We start from the raw sequence: 10476 nt of genomic DNA on the forward strand, positions 1-10476 counted from the left end.
GAAGGCAGCAGGAAGGCATAGCTTAGAGGAGGTGAAGGCGGCAGGATGGCACGCGGGGAAGGGCAGAGCATGACGAGGACGGCTGGGAAAGACCGGGATGACCTGCTCATGGGAGGACGCGGCATGGCCAAGCAGCGGCGCAGAGGAGTTAGCGATGGGTAGAGCTATGGCGCAATGGCGCGGCACAGAGGTTGGGACAGCGACGTGGGCGCGGCAGCATAGAGGAGGGAGCTCGGTGGTGGCTTCTCGGTTGAGCAGTTGGCAGGGCTTGCCGACGGCTCGGAGCCGGGCGGGCTCAGTGGCAGTGTGTGGGATGACGCGAAGGGATGGCGCAGCACAGTGTGGCGCGGCGCGACTGCGCTCATGGCAGGGTAGTGATGGTGTGGGCCAGTAGCTAAGCGCACGGTTGTAGCGCACGGGACGGCGACGCGATGGCTCGAGATCGGGCGGAGCACAACTGGCAGCGGGAGGAAGACGACGCGTCATGAGCGGTGTGACGCGCACGGGCAGCAGTGTGAGGGTGGCGCGGTGGAGTGCGACTGAGTGACGACGGGGGATGGCGCCATGGCAGAAGGAGGAGGGAGGAAGGGGGTGCTCACTGTGTCACTGTGCGAGGTGCACTACCGGATTTTGGTACTTTGCCGTGTGCCTAGGGCACACGGCGAAGGCTTAAAAATACTCGGCAAAGTGTTTGCCGAGTGTAACACTCGGCAAACAGCTGTCGGCATACACAGTGCCGGCAAACAGCCGTTTGCCGAGTGTTTTCTATCGCGCACTCGGCAAACTCTTTGCCGAGAGTCGAATCCGATACTCGGCAAAAAAAAGCGACTAAACGGCAGCAGGGCCGTAACGGCCGGTTTGCCGAGTGTCTAAGTAATACACTCGGCAAACCCTTACTCTTTGCCGAGTGTTTACACTCGGCAAAGGTTATATATATATATTTTGATTTCGTTTCCAAAAATCGCTACAATTCAAAACAATATATATATATATATATATATAGATATATATCACTGCATTTCATACCATCACATAATAAATTCGAAATTCACTAGACAAGGCAGATACATCACATCCAGATTCAACTTTGACAAATACAACTTCACATTCATGTTTACATAGCACATTCATGTTTACATAGCTTACATAGGACATGATGGGTATCACATTTGAGCACTAGAAAAGGATCATATACAGTACATTCTAGACATTAACAACTGCTACAAGGAGATCTTCCATACATGTAAATCTGAAAAGAAAGGAAACCCAACTGAGTAAAAATTGTTGAAACATGTGTACAACTTCAAGCAACGAAACCTGTGTAAAATAGCATAAGGAAAATGCAGTAAACTACAGATTGACAAGGAGACATAATTTTAGTAATTAGTTGCGATGATCTACACTAGAAATCATTCTCATTTGCAGATTGGAAATTAAAAATTATTATCTCCGAGGTATTTGTGCAAGCATGTCATGTAAAGTGTATGGTACAAAAGACTTTGCTCCATTATCGAGAGAACAATGCCCTTGAACTAGAGCTTCAAGTTTCCTGTGTATATATTGTCAGTAAACGTGAAGGAAATAGTGTAACTTTACCATGATAGCTCTAGCAATTAATTAGAATTTTTATGATTCAGAAGGTAAAGAAATAACAGTGCATATGCTGTGCAAGACTAGGAAACTTGCAAGGCTGGAACCTGAAAGTTTTCAATGAGTTCATACAAATGTAAGATAGACTTTACATAAATAAATTTCCTCCTGAAAGCATATTTCTTAGGTTCAAGATGACACTTTACAGTCTCCAGAGCATGATATTGAAAATATTTAAGAAGCACTGAATGCTAAAGCGGTGTAATTAAAAAATTTGTACCTCAGAGAAGCATTCTATCGAACATGTGGTGGGCAGGTCTTAAATCTCGTCCATCTGTGCTGAGTATTTTCACGAACAGGTTGGTGGTAGGCAGATTATTGTACTAATCAAACAAATCAAGCAGAGGAGGGGAGGAAGGATGTAACCTTGAAGAGCATGGGAACAACGTCGTGTTGCTATCAGAGTGCGACATAGCAGACGAGGAGGCCATCACGGATGGCTGTCGTCATGCTAGATTGGGTCTCCGCAGGCCACCGCGCAGAAGGCAGAAATTGTGCAACAAATGTGATTTCCGAAATTCATTCACCAATCCATATGCACATGTAGAGGAGGGGAGGGGTAATACCTCAGGCATGGTCGTGTTCAAAGGCGAGGTGCATGCGTCCGGCAGGGTGGAGGGAATCGCAGGGGGGCGTTGAGTGGAGAAGGGTTGCTACGAGGGAAACGACGGCAACGTCCATCAGATCCTGCCGCCGCTTGCCCTGTGCTCCGCTAGATCTGAAGGACCTGGCTGTGGGGTAGCGCGGCGCCTACGGGAGGAAGATGGTGTCGCAGATAGGAAGCGAGGGGCGGGAGGTGTGGGGAAGGGTGAATCCCTAATCTATCGACGAAGGATTGGGAGGGGAACGAATGAATAACGCGCAGCCGGGAAAAAAAAAGGCGCGGCCGATAAAAAAAAAGGCGCGGTCACGGGAAAAAAATTATTTCATTGTTTGCCGAGTGTTAAAACACGGACACTCGGTAAAAAACTGATTTTTTTAAGAATGTTTTTTTTTCAAAAGTGTTGTTTAGTTTTTCTTTACTTCTATGTTTTTTCTTTCTTTATTTTATTTGTTTTATGTTTTTTTCTTTTCATCTATTTATTTTTTTGACACCATGTTAAGCTACATGTTGGTGGTCGAGTGTTGCCACCCAGATGTTTCAAATTTCTTTCCATCTCTTGAGTAAGGCCTAAAAATAGACGCAACAACATGAATATAATTTTTCTACCCATTTTTTTCCATTATTTCATGCACTTGCAGTACAAATTTGACTTATATCCATTAAAAGCCTAGAAATGCACTTAATGAATTAAAAATTGCAAACGGATCCAAAAAAATACCAAATTTTAACATGGGATATGCTATGTTGTATGCTGAGTGTAGAATAAGTTTCAAGGTCAAACGATGATTCAATCGTCACTTCAGCTTCAAACCTGATCCGTTCCATCTCGAAACCACGATCCTTCCTCGGAGATGCTTCGGTTTCTAAGCATCGTACGTGACAACTTTTGCGAAACCTTCTCAAATTTTTACCATAGCCTCTACGTATCATATCATGACACCATGGCAAGTCTTATATTTTTCAGATTTCGTTTGCTTTTTTTAGAAATAAAAAACCAATAAGCTACATGTTGGTGGTCAAGTGTTGCCACCCAGATGTTTCAAATTTCTTTCCATTTCTTGGGTAAGACCTAAAAATAGACTCAACAACATAAATATGATTTTTCTACCCATTTTTTTTCCATTATTTCATGTACTTGCAATACAAATTTGACTTATATTCATTAAAAACCTAGAAATGCACTTAATGACATAAAAATTGCAAACGGATCCAGAAAAATACCAATTTTTAACATGGAAAGAGAGGGGGAAAGAAAAGAAAAGAGAACAAAAGAAAACAAAAAGAAAATAAAAGAGAAAAACATTTTCGTGTCTAAAAAAATAAAATAAGAAATGTTTGCCAAGTGTCCGTTAGACGACACTCGGCAAAGGAGGGACGCGCCGTCAGATTACTTCCGGAGGGACACATGGCGTGATGTTTGACGAGTGCCCGACTTTGCCGAGTGTATTTTCTTGAGTTTGCCGAGTGCTATTCTTTGCCGAGTGTATATTCTTGAATTTGCCGAGTGCCTAATTATTTGCCGAGTGCTTTCGTGCAGCACTCGGCGTAGGGGGTCGTTTGCCGAGTGCGCGACAAAATACACTCGGCAAAGAATAGGACACTCGGCAAACCTTCAGATTCCGGTACACGTGTGGCGCGGTCATGCTTCTGTTGCAGTGGACGGTGGCACAGGAGGACACGTGGATGCAACGATGTCAGCACGCACGACAGTGGTGCACTCGGCGGCTGCGCAAGCTGGGATGGCGGCCTGGACAGCATGGGCCGGCATGGTGTAGGTTAGCGGTAGTGCGCACGTCGACTCGACGGGGACGACAGCACGAGTATAGCATGCATGGAGGCAGTGCGTTGGAACAGCACAGGCTACGTTGCTGCTGCTGCTAAGCGTTCGGCTGCGGGGTGCTCAGTGGAGCAGAGGAGCTACGGTTGCTACTATGCGCTGTGCTTGTGTGTGTGATGCATGCTCGTGGGTAAGCACTTTTGCACGGAGTGTGAAGAGAGAGGAGAAGAAAATGGCTTCTGCTACTTCGCGTGAAAAGATCAGTGGAGGTGGTGTGAACGGAGGAAAGGGGCGGCTGGTTTGGGCGGTGGAGTTTTGGAGCATGATGAACAGTACCATCCTACTGTAGAGAGAGAGAGAGAGAGAGTGAAAAGATATGAGAGAGATGGGATCATGGGAGAGAGTGAGAGAGAGAATAAGATCTTGGGAGAGAGAAGCTAAATTCAATAATTGTATTTGAATGTGTAACAGGATGTATGACAATTCAAATGAATGACATGAATTTGAATTTGAATTGGATTGGGTAATTCAAATTGTATTTGAATCTGAAATGGTCATTATGTTGGAGAATGATGATTTGAAATATGATATTGGAACTTGAAACAAGATTCGAATCGGATTGAATTGAGGTTGTGAAGCGATTGAACTTGAATGAATTGAATATATCTTGAACGACTCGAATTTTGTTTTTGAATACGAAATTGACAAGGATTTGTATGAGTTTGGATTTGGATAAGATTTGATTATTTGAATTAGAATTTGGATTTGTAGTTGATTTGAAAAGAATATATGAAGTTGGATTGAAATTGAGTTTGGCATTAATTCAAATAATGGTATTTGAATTAGGAAAAAATATTTGAACTTGAAGCTTTGTGATTTGCGAGAGGTTTGAATTCAAAAGATCTGAATTCAATTGAATTTCAGATGAAAAGAATCTAAGAATTAGATTTGAATTTGAGAAAGGTTCAAATTCAAATCTCCTCGTGAAGAACCATAAAAACAATTAAACCAAATTGGACATGCTCACTTTATTGCAAGGATTAATTTAGAAATTAATTTGGTGCTATTTAGAATACTTAGCTAAAATAATATATTTAGATATATACATACATGTATATACATATTAAAATATATATTTCCTTGATTTATACTGGTTTAATAGTTAGAAAATTTTTAAACAGGAGTGAATTTCGCTATTTTCTAAATGCTAAAACTCGGGACGTTACAAATCCACCCCACTTAAAGGGAATCTTGTCCCCGAGATTTGGAAGGTTTTGAGAAGAGATCGGGGAAAAACTAAAAAAAAACTATCTTCCGTCGGGTCCTCTTCTTGATTAACTGTTACTTTAACCTTCGTGTGAATACTGCATGATACATGTCAAATGTAACTGTTGTCCTTAGCTAGGCATGTTGCCATATCCAAAATATCCGGTAGTTAACTTTTCTCCGGGTCTGTAGTATCTATGCACTTGAGATGAAAATTTCTAGGTGCCTTTATTCTTTGACATCAAACGGGATCCTTTTCTTCGGGTGTTCTTATAGCTTTTTCTGAAAAAACTGACCACTTTAGGATTCTTTCTAATCGTAGTCACTATCTTTTTGTATCTTTGATTACTTGTGGGTCGAGAAGTCCCATAAAAGATAAGCTCTCTTATCCATTTCATTCTCACACTTATTTCAATTTGGATAGTGTTCCATATTTCGAGTGCATGTATTACCGCTGTTATCTTCCAAATTATAAGGTGGGTAGACTCGTCCATGTAGATTCAGCTACCTTGATGCAGAAAGTATTATTTTTTCTTCTTGAGTTATCCATTTCCATATAATTTCCTGAACTTATCTCATGTACTTCACTGCTGGGCATTATACATCGTCTTTGGGCTTTGATTAAGCTTGGTTTGGAAAGGGTTTTCGAGTCGTAGCCGTTTGTACATGAACCTAACGGGCCACACACTTAATGGGTTGGAACAAAACATGCGAGTTGGATTCTATATTGGTTTTAATTGGATTGTGATCCACGAGAAGTTAGAGTCCTAAAAAGCTTCCAACGTGAGAGCCCATTGGCAAGCTCTATATAAGGAGAGTCGTGGGTAGGGCGTGCAGAGGTTGAGTCACTCTGAAACCCTAGCCGCAGCCTTCCACATGATCTCCCAAAACCCTAGCCGCGCGTGCGGTGCTAGCACATCGGCGCTCGACGTTTCTGCCTAGTACGTGTGGATACTGTAGAGGCACTGCTGCTATTGCGGCGCTGATCTTCTCAGCAAACAAGAGTCACATATGGATGTGAATAGCAAGATGTTGCTTACCTCTGTCACCTAAGTTTCTAGCAATGATACCAAAGCTCACTAGAACCTAGTTGAATATGGATCTTGTTCCACTATATATCGTTAGAGAGAAACGTTTCCAAAACATATAGTAGGAGTATCTTTTGTTAAATTGTTTAATGAAAGGTTTACATAAATTTAGTGCTAAACTTTGCATATTTATTTCTGTTGTAGATCGTTGTTGGGGAACGGGCAGGCTATGCTAGCCTAAAACAAAATTATTCTACCGTATTCACTCAAAAAATCATGCTAGTAGAAGATCATAGATCGTTACCACTTGACGCGTAGTGCAGTGAAAAAAGAGTTGGAGTAGACCGATCCAACGTCGTGCGTGTTAAACTCCTCGAGCAGCTTCTCGATTAGATCCGTGACCAGACCAGCGCAGATGGTCATGCTCCTCGACCAACTCTGAGCAGGTAGTCGTGCTCCTCGACCAACTCTGAGAAGGTGGTCGTGCTCCTTGACCAACTTTGAGCAGTTGGTTGTGCAACTCGCCGAGAAGATCAGCGCTGCAATAGCAGCAACGCTTCTACTGTATCCACACGTACTGGGCAGAAACGTCGAGCACCGATGTGCTAGCATTGCACACGCGGCTAGGGTTTTGGGAGATCGTGTGGAAGGCTGCGGCTAGGGTTTCGGAGTGGCTCAACCTCAGCACACCCTACCAACGCCTCTCCTTATATAGAGCTCACCAATGGGCTCCCATGTTGGAAGCTCTTTAGGACTCTAACTTCTCATGGATCACAATCCAATCAAAACACATATACGAATCTAATTCGCATGTTTTGTTCTAACCCATTAATTGTGTGACCTGCTAGGTTCATGTACAAACGGCTACAACTCGGAAACCATTTCCAAACCAAAATCAATAGCGGTCCCTAGTACCACATGTTGACTCCCGAGTATACACAAAAGATCATATCGGCTGAACCTTGATATACACATGCACTGATCCCTTTGCCTCATGATACTAGCCAAGCTCAAGGCGAGATACATGCCACCCTTGTGATAGCTCAACCATTCACTCAATAAAGTAGTGGATTCATCATGAGTAACTCTTTAATCATATTGGCATAGCCATGCACTTTCTCGATCCAACTACCTCGAGGGGCCCAGAGATATCTCTCCCGTTATCAAGGAGGGGTAAATTCCATCTTGATCGCTCATACCCCACGACTTGTTTCATGATAAACCTAAAAACAACCTTTATGACTATCCAGTTACAGAATAGTATTTGGTAGCTTCAAAGTATGCCACTACACATTCTGGGAACCAATGACGATCTCAGGTCTACGGATCCTGCAGGTACACCATTTAAGATAACAACTAATGGCACATCATAAATAACAATCCTAGCAGTATCTCAAGGTGGGTCTATCCAACATCATGTTCTCTAACATAAATGTCCATATTATTGACTTGGTATCTCTATACCTATGATCCATGAAATGTGATCATCAATCAATACATATGCTGGTGTTATGTATCATCACAATGATACGTGACCAGAGATCGACTGAGAATAACATCATGATATAAACAAAAAGTTACATGAACAAGTCACGTACTTGCCAATCAAAGTAAACGATAGTTATTCTTTGAATAACACATTATTCAGAAGTACATTAACATAGACGTGTGATACAATCATCTTTATGATTGCCTCTAGGGTATATCACCTTCAGTCTCCCACTTGCACTAGAGTCAATCATGTAAGTATCTACTATTCATAGTTCTCATGTGTGCCTCATGCTTTGGCCGTGAGAGTGGCTTTGTCAACGGATCAGAAATATTCAAATCCGTGTGCACTTTGTGTATCTTTACGTCACCCCGATCTAAAATCTCTCGAATAAGGTGATAGCGCCGTAGTATGTGCTTGGACTTTTGATGCGACTTAGGTTCTTTGGCTTGCGCAATGGCTCCACTATTATCACAACAGAGATCCATTGGACTAGAAGCACTAGGCACCACACCTAACTCAGAAACAAACTTTCTAATCCAAACAGCCTCCTTTGCAGCTTCAGAAGCTGCGATATACTCGGCCTCTATCGTGGAATCGAGCATTGTCTCTTGCTTGGAACTCTTCCAACTCACTTCTCCTCCATTGAGGTAAAACACAAAACCAGATTGCGATCTTGAATCGTCCTTATCGATTTGGAAGCTAGCATCGGTGTAACCATTTACAACGAGCTCCTCCTCACCTCCATAGACTAGGAACATATCCATAGTTCTTCTCAAGTACTTGAGGATATTCTTTACTGTTACCCAGTGAGCTTCACCCGGGTTTGATTGGTATCTACTCATAACACTTAGAGCATAGGAGACATCTGGGCGTGTACAAAGCATGGCATACATGATGGACCCGATAGCGGAAGCATATGGGATTGCACTCATCCTCTCGAGCTCATCAGTGGTCGAAGGACACTGACTCTTACTGAGAGTGATGCCATGTGACATTGGCAAGAAACGTTTCTTGGAATCCTGCATATTGAACCTTTTCAATATCTTGTCGATGTATGTACTCTGGCTTAATCTGATCAGCCTTCTTGACCTATCTCTATAGATCTTTATGCCCAATATGTATGCTGCCTCTCCTAGATCTTTCATTGAAAAACTCTTTTGCATCGGAATATCATTCCTGATCAATAATATGTCATCTACATATAAGACTAGAAACACAAGTGCGCTCCCACTAGTCTTTTTGTAAACACAAGGCTCTTCTTCATTCTTGATGAAACCAAACCCTTTGACCACTTCGTAAAAATGAAGATTCCAACTCCGAGAAGCTTGCTTCAGCCCATAGATGGACTTTTGTAGCTTGCATATCTTCCTAGCATTTTTTGGATCGACAAAACCTTCAGGCTGTGTCATGTACACATCCTCACTTAGGTTTCTATTAAGGAAAGCCGTTTTGACATCCATCTGTCATATCTCATAGTCATAATATGCGGTAGTTGCTAGGATGATCTGGATAGACTTTAGCATTGCGACGGGTGAAAATGTTTTATCATAATCAACACCTTGAATCTGCCTTCAACCTTTTGCCACCAATCGTAACTTATAGATGTGAAAATTTCCATTAACGTCTATCTTTTTCTTAAAAACCCATTTGCACTCAACTGCTTTGACACCATCAGGTGGATCAACCAAGTTCCAAACTTGATTATTGTGCATGGATTCTATCTCAGATCTCATGGCTCCAAGCCATCTCTAAGAGTCTGGTCCCACCACTACTTCCAAGTAAGTCTTAGATTCATCAATGTCCAACAATAATATATCGCGCTGCTTTGTGGTTAGGAACAGAAACCTCTCAGGTGTGCGACTAATCCTTTCCGACCGTCGTGGGGCTGGTGTCTCAACAACATGTTCTGTAACATCTAATTGTGGTTCAGTAGGAGCTGAAACACTTTCTGATGGTTCCAAATCTCTTGAGTTGTACCATGCTCCCACCGATATTCCTTAAGAGAAACTCTTTCTCCAGAAAAACACCGTTCTGGGTGACAAACACTTTGCCTTCTTCCCGATTATAAAAGTAATATCCTTTGGTTTTTCTAGGATACCCCACAAAGAAGAATTTATCTGATTTGGGAGTGAGCTTATCTAACATCAAATGTTTTACATAGGACTCACAACCCCAGATCTTAAGGAAAGACAACCCGGGATGCTCCCCAGTCCATATCTCATATGGTGTCTTCTCTACAGCTTTAGATGGAACCCTATTTAAAGTGAATGCAACAGTTTCTAGAGCATATCCTCAGAAGGATAATGGAAGATCAGATTGGCTCATCATGGATTGGACCATGTCCAACAAAGTCCGGTTACACTATTCGAACACTCCATTCCATTGAGACGTCCCCGGTGGAGTCAACTGTGGAACAATTCCACATTGCTTTAGATGATCACCAAACTCGTGGCTCAAATATTCACCTCCACGATCATATCGTAGAAATTTAATTGTCTTGCCAAGTTGATTTTGTGCTTAATTTTGAAACTCCTTGAACTTTTCAAAGGACTCAGACTTGTGCCTCATTAGGTAGATGTAACCATATCTACTAAAGTCATCAGTAAAAGTAATGAAGTACTGAAGACCACCTCTAGCGATATAGCTCATTGGTCCATAT

The 10476-nt window shown here is 42.3% G+C and overlaps 1 long non-coding RNA gene across 1 annotated transcript; it reads right to left on the reverse strand.

Moving 5' to 3' along the window:
• Window positions 1-1033: 1033 nt before the first annotated feature.
• On the reverse strand, window positions 1034-2197 carry LOC133909904 (uncharacterized). The gene is made up of 2 exons (XR_009908457.1): window positions 1871-2197; window positions 1034-1249 (listed from the first exon to the last, which is right to left on the reverse strand). It is a non-coding gene; the product is annotated as an uncharacterized LOC133909904 (long non-coding RNA).
• Between the last annotated feature and the right edge of the window lie 8279 nt (window positions 2198-10476).

Source organism: Phragmites australis, chromosome 2, assembly GCF_958298935.1.
Source record: "Phragmites australis chromosome 2, lpPhrAust1.1, whole genome shotgun sequence".
Classification (NCBI taxonomy): Eukaryota; Viridiplantae; Streptophyta; class Magnoliopsida; order Poales; family Poaceae; genus Phragmites; species Phragmites australis.